General features: G+C 39.8%; 1 long non-coding RNA gene across 1 annotated transcript in view; it reads right to left on the bottom strand.

Moving 5' to 3' along the window:
- The window catches only part of LOC103795122 (uncharacterized), a 30,534-nt gene continuing 23,763 nt past the window's right edge, over nt 1-6,771 (bottom strand). The window contains exons 2-3 of the long non-coding RNA XR_622612.5: nt 2,208-2,408; nt 1-1,777 (exon numbers count right to left, since the gene is read on the bottom strand). This is a non-coding gene — a long non-coding RNA (uncharacterized LOC103795122). The remainder of the gene's footprint in view (nt 1,778-2,207; nt 2,409-6,771) is intronic.

Here is a 6,771-nt window from a genome sequence, read left to right as displayed (position 1 = left end):
TTTCATAGACATTTATTCATATGGTGGCTATTTACTGTGTGCCAACTATGTTACATACATAACAATATTTTCAAATGTAAGTCATCTACCTTTATTTTTCTCTTAATATCTTATTTTTTTCTTTTTAGAGATGGATTCTGGCTATGTTGCCCAGGCTGGATTTGAACTCCTGGCTGGCCTACTTTTTATAGCTTTGATGTACAGCTTTTTAGTATCTTGTGTTAAACCTATCAATTGCTTTCTTTATGATTTCTGCCTTGGATGTTGATACAGGTTTCATATACTTTTAGCTGGTCCCATTTGGTATGACAGGCGGATTCTGTTAAGACTTGCCAAATCATATGTAAAAATCAGCCTTTGGCATAGATCTCTTCTAGATCTTAATCGGCTCCTGCTCTTAAAAGATTCCCAGGGCCATAGGCAGCAATTCAAAATGTGGTTTTTCCCAAAAGGCTAATTAAGAGAGGTAGTACTTCTGCTGTGTTTACCAAGTTCATCAACAGCTTGAGCTCTAAGCAGATATTCTAGTTGATGATGCTCTCTGATTATTAAGAAAAACTATGAATAATAATACCAGTAAGTGATATACACTTGTTTTTCATTTAGGAGCTTTTAAAATTTGGCTTGCTTTGGACTGGTAGCTAGCTTATTTCGTGGTAGTCCAGAAGGAAAGTAGAACTATTGCCTCTACAAACATAGATCCCCAAAAGCTGCTTCTCTCATATCAACTCATTTTTCTGAAACAAAGATGCCTTCTACCTTTTCATCAAACACCTTGCATATTCAGTAAGCTTAACAGATGAACAGGAAGACTGTGGCTTGGCAATGTCAGGAGGGGCCTTCTAGGGTTTCCTGGCAGTTTCCCAGCCTCAAATATAGTTTTTTTTAACAAACTGTAAAATAGTTGTTTTACAAGCTATCTTTTGCTTGACAAAAGTGATGTCCAATGGAACGTTCTGTGATTATGGAGCTGTTCTATATTGTACTGTTCAAGATGGTAACTATTAGCCACATGTGGCTATTGAGCACTTAAAATGTGGCTAGTAGACCGAAGAACTAAATTTTAAATTAAATTTTAATTAAGTTAAATTTAGATACTAATGAGTAGGGTTATCAGATTTAACACATAAAGTACAGGATGCTCAGTTAATTATCAGTTACAAATAAGCAACAAATAATTCTGTGGCTGAAGTACACTCCAAATATTGCCTGGAACACACATGTGCTATAACATTATTCTTTTTTATCTGAAATTCAAATTTAACTGAGCACATCATATTTTACCTAGCAACCTTATACATGTGGCTAGAGGCTATATATTGGGCACTGCAGGTGCAGAGTATCTTGTTTTTTACAAAGTTCTTTGAAATTACTTGCAGATACCTGTAGAATCTAAATCAAGGAGGAAAAAATCATTATGATCATATTTTGACAAAAAAATGAAAAGCTACCTGTCTTCTGAAAGAAGGCCATTAGATACCAAAGCCAAGTACAAAACCAATAAAATTCAATTCAAAATTGTTTATTGGATGCCTTCTATGCGTAGAACAAATATTCAGCTCTATACAGCAATATTGCCATGCAAATTGCTTAAAACCTGTGTCAGTTTGAATTGGTCGGTGCCTGTGCTGTACTGAGTATCAACTATTATGAATATCAACCTTCACTAGGAGGAAAATGGGATAGGTCTTGAGATCTCCTTTCCAGGAACTCACAGCTGGTGGAGAAGCCAGACACCAACTCCAGAAACAGACCAAGATTAGCAAGCATTGGGTTTCTGAAAAACAACAAAATAAAACAAAAAGTTATTTAGTATAATACATATTCTAAGTAATTTACACAAGAAAAATGCTTTGGAAATATAAGGGGTCAGCCATAGAGGGAACCAGTGGATGGGTGATATTGCGTGTCTGTTTCTTTCTTTCTCATTATTTTTATTTTTGCCAACATCTAATAAGCTCTCATCTTTTCTTCCAAGGGCTTGACAAATAAGGCTATTTTGTTGTTGTTGTTACCCGGGCTAGAGTGCAGTGGCATGATCATAGCTCCCTGTAGCCTTGACCTCCCGGGCTCCAACAATCCTTATTTGTGAGGCTGAGGTAGGAGGCTTGTTTGAGCCTAGGAATTCAAGGTTGAGTGCCGCTGCACTCCAGTCTGTATGACAAAGTGAGACCTTGTTTCTAAAAATAAAAAATAAATCAACATACCAACATGTCTCGTAGATTTTGAGTTTTAAATACGACTCAGCGTTGCACAGCAGGCTATGGTGGATATTCGGATCCTCACAGCTACACTGCTAGCTGTTGGAGCCTCATAGCTGAATCCATCTCCTGGAATGGCTCTCAGCAAGGGCCTTGCATGAGGCTACACCCCTTCCTTAGGGTCAGGCAGCATCAAATGAATGGTCTCTAAGAGATACAAAGGCCCACATCTTGTCTTATTGGGGGTAACTTAGCACTTTTGTCATTCTGTGGCCCCCAAGGACCAGCTGAAGCCTCTATAGCAATGATACTACAGTTCAACTTCTCCCTCTGTCCAATTCTGCTTCCCTCACTCCCAGGAGTTGTCATTCTGTACTCCCCATAAACAACAAAGCAGTGAGCCCTGTGTGCACATATCTGTCTAGGAGTCTGTTTCCGTGGAGCTTTACCTAAGACATAGGTCGTTGAAATATGTTTTAAGTAACCTTCCAGATTCTTAGGACAAACTTCTAGCTTTGTTGAGATTGGCTTTTTCTACTGCTTGGGAAGAATGAGGCCTGAACTGCCTTTTTCCAGACAGATGTGCAAACTTCATAGAGTCAGGAGACTTAGTGGTTTCTGGAATGAGAGAGGAATTTTCTGGAGCTGGTTACATTAAGTGGGATGACTAGACTGGCAGGTGCCTGCAATCAATCTTCCCTTCCTCAATAAAATGCAGACAACTCAGTGAGATCTGTAGATCTTTGAATACCCTTGAACTAATCCAATTCTGGCCAATAAAATAGTCACTCATCATAGTAAAAGAACCCCATGGACCAATTTCACCCTCTGCTTGGAATAAATACTTCCTCTTTCTTCCATTACGTCTCTCACTGATCCCTCTCCTGCCTAACTTTTCCTGCAAGACTAAAAGCTCTTTGGAATCTTGGGAGTGGACCTTGACACCTCTGATTCACAATCACGTAACCCTGTGGAATCTGACTAACATCTCTTGTCTTGCCAGCTGTCATCTTTCATCTCTCCTCTTGGCTTTGTGCCTTCTTTCAGCTTAGCTGCAAAGCAGAGATGAGGCTAGAGGGGAGGGTAGTGTTAACGTGTGAAGTTCTTTCTATGTACCAAGCACTGTTCTGGGCACTTCACATTATCTCATTAAACCTCACAATAACCGTACAAGGCAGAAATGGCTGCCCTCTCCCTCTGACACACACAACAAACACCGCAGTTCAAAGAGTTACATAATTCAGGTCTTTGAGATGTGTAACCTCTCCTTTTTAGGAAGCTATCAGACTCAGCTAGGTCTGCATGGCACTGTGAAGCAGTGTCTTGGGTTAATTCTAATGTCACTAATGTTAGTCTTGGAAGAACTTAGTTTGATAGTGGTTTGGATATGAAAGGATCTAACCCTGATTTTTATTCCTAAGTCCTTTACTTAGAGCCATCCTAAGGTATAGGTCAGAAGAGACATCTGAAACTGGGATGGTCTCCTAACAGCTGCTCAACATTCTTGGATCATGAATGAACTGATTAATGAATTCATTTAACAGGTGTCTATTGCATCTTTACTGCTGACAATGTGCAGAAAGTACTATTCAGAGGTGCTATGGCCCGGTGGTTAAGACTCTCAAGTCAAGCTACTTGAGTTCAAATCCAGGCTCTACCACTTAGTAACTGTTGTCACCTTATACCAGATATTATATTAATCTTTTGGGACATCAGGTTTATCACTTGTAAAATGCAGATAAAAATACTTCATGGGAAGTAGTTGTGAGGCTTAAGCAGGATTGCCCGTGTAAAGGGCTTGGCACACAAGTAACTTCTTGAAACATGGTAGCTGTTATCTTATTATAGAACAAAGCAAGCCGTGGAAGAATGGATTCGATCTCAGGAAACACAGAATCTAGAAGAGGAGATGATGTTTGTGCCTAAATAACTATAACACAAATTTAGAAAGTGATGGATGATATGAAGGTAAAAAGCATATAATAAAACTTGGAGGAAGAAGAGATTACTTCTAGGTAAGGAGATCAGGGGAGGGAGATCAGGGGAGGCTTCTTGGTTGAAATAACATTCAAGCTGATAGATGATAAACACAATCAGTTTTAAACCGTGAGCAGAAACCTTGTTGTAAACCAGCACACACTAACCAAAGTCAAAAATAATACCAAGTGACAGGCTGCCGGTGCAGAGTCTTGGAAAACAGCACTGCGAACCTGGGTGCAAGATCAGCACAGGGCAAAACCAGTCCCACCCACAGATCTGCTTTCCGGTCAGTTCCACAAGGGTCATTCTGACCCAGGCAAGGCTTCTGTCTAGTGACCTTCATCAGGATTAGCTCTGGAGAAGATTCCAAATCAATGACTGTCAGCAAAGGTTCATTAAGTGCATACCAGGAGCCCAACACTGTAGGTATGGGGAAGGATACCCCACGTACACACGAGAGACTCCCTCTCTCATGGAGCTTATTTAGTCTTGTTAGGAATATAAGATTAACATTCAAAATGATTTTTATGGCATTTATCGTTTTTCCTGTTTGTAAGAACAACACAAGTTCACTGTAGAAAATTCAGAAAACACAGATAATTACATATAATAAAAGCAAATTTATCCCAAATCCCACTACCCAAGATTAACCATAGTTAAAAATTCAAATTATGAATTTTTACAACCCGGTCCCTGAGACAGGCATCTCATCCCCTCACCTAACACTTGCTCATAGGAGGAGATTCTTGTACAAGTGGGTCATACATTTTCCTGTTTCTTCTTTCCCTTCTGGATATGTCTGCCTGGGAATGTAATTTGGCTTCAAGTACAGAGAAGGCAGTTATTTGAACGCTATATCAGGTTCTCAGTGTAGCCTTCCATCAACAGGCAGCTCTGGGAAGGCTCCTGGTTCTTCTGCAGGTACCCTCTGGGCCTTGTGCTATCATATACTCTGAAGAGAAAGGAAGTGACTCACACAGCCCTGCACAAAAAACCTAAAGCACTGTTCCCATTTGGGCAGGGAAGGGTCAGCACGTACTATGTTGCATATAGGGAAATGGTCTCCTTCCATAACACAACTCCAAAATATACTGGTGTGAGAGAGAGAATATTAATTGGGCATGCCTCTGTGTGTGTGTGTGTGTGTGTGTGTGTGATTCTGGATGACTATAAAGAAATCCTCATCCTGCATCACTCAGTGGCAGTGAGATCTTAAAAAGGACTCATAGGTCATTTTGGACTGATCTGCTGAAGGGAAGGCCCCCCTGTGGTGATGGTCTAGACCAGAGATCCCAAATCAGGAGCCCCATGCTGTGTTGGCTTGTACAGTGTGTTTAAAAATCAAATTAGTTTTCAACATGAAACCTTCAGGAGATATAATATAAAAATTTGGAATTCCAGTTTGAAAGGAAGACAGTGAGAGAGAAAGAGAAAGAGAGAGAATGAATAAATTTGGCAATCTAAGGAAATTAGCTCTTTGAGTGTCACTAGGTTTTCCCAACTTATTATTTGTTTTTTGAATTTATTGGGAGTGGGTGAGCTTTTTATTATTGCTAAAGTTTGTTTTTGCTTTTATGCAGAAATTTTCCATTTTTATGCAGTTAAATTTATCAACTATTTCTTTTATGGCTTCTAAACCTTGTATCTTGCTTAGAAAGATTTAACCCCTGCTTGCCTGGATCCTGATCTCCTCTCCTTGTAAGGACACTAGTCATAATTACCTTTTTGAAGACCCTATCTGCATATACAGTCACATTCAGAGATACTAGGGGTTAGAGCTTCAAACCTGAATTTTGGGGAACACAATTCAGTTTATAGCTTCACCCAGAATTTTTAAAAAATTCTCCCATGTTTTCTTTCAATGCTTTTATGGTTTAATTTTTAAATGTTAAAATGTGATTCAGAAATGAAGCTGGGCGCGGTGGCTCATGCCTGTAATTCCAGCACTTTGGGAAGCTGAGGCAGGTGGATCACGAGGTCAGGAGATCGAGACCATCCTGGCCAACATGGTGAAGCCCCGTATCTACTAAAATACAAAAAATTACCCAAGCATGGTGGTGTGTGCATGTAGTCCCATGCCACTGTGCCCCAATCTGGCGACAGAGTGAGATTCCATCAAAAATAAAAATGAGATAGGGATCCAATTTTATTTATTTATTTTTGGTAATAAGGTAAATGATTTAACACTATTTATTAGTAATCTTTTCCCTCAGATCGTAAAATTCTACCTTTGTTTTATACTCCAGCTCCATGTATATTTGGGCCTATTTCTGTATACTATTTTATACCCTTAATGTATCTATTCCTGTGGCACTACCAAGCTTTTAATTATGATACACACACACACACACACACACACACACATATATATTTTTTTTTTTTGAGACAGAGTTTCACTCTTGTTATCCAGGCTGGAGTGCAATGGCGTGATCTCGGCTCACGGCAACCTCTGCCTCCTGGGTTCAGGCAATTCTCCTGCCTCAGCCTCCTGAGTAGCTGGGACTACAGGCACACACCACCATGCCCAGCTAATTTTTTGTATTTTTAGTAGAGATGGGGTTTCACCATGTTGACCAGGATGGTCTCGATC

Source organism: Callithrix jacchus, chromosome 9 (genome assembly GCF_049354715.1).
Source record: "Callithrix jacchus isolate 240 chromosome 9, calJac240_pri, whole genome shotgun sequence".
In the NCBI taxonomy this organism is placed as follows: Eukaryota; Metazoa; Chordata; class Mammalia; order Primates; family Cebidae; genus Callithrix; species Callithrix jacchus.
The sequence above is the reverse complement of the archived record's forward strand: the minus strand, read 5'-3'. Positions and strand labels throughout refer to the sequence as shown.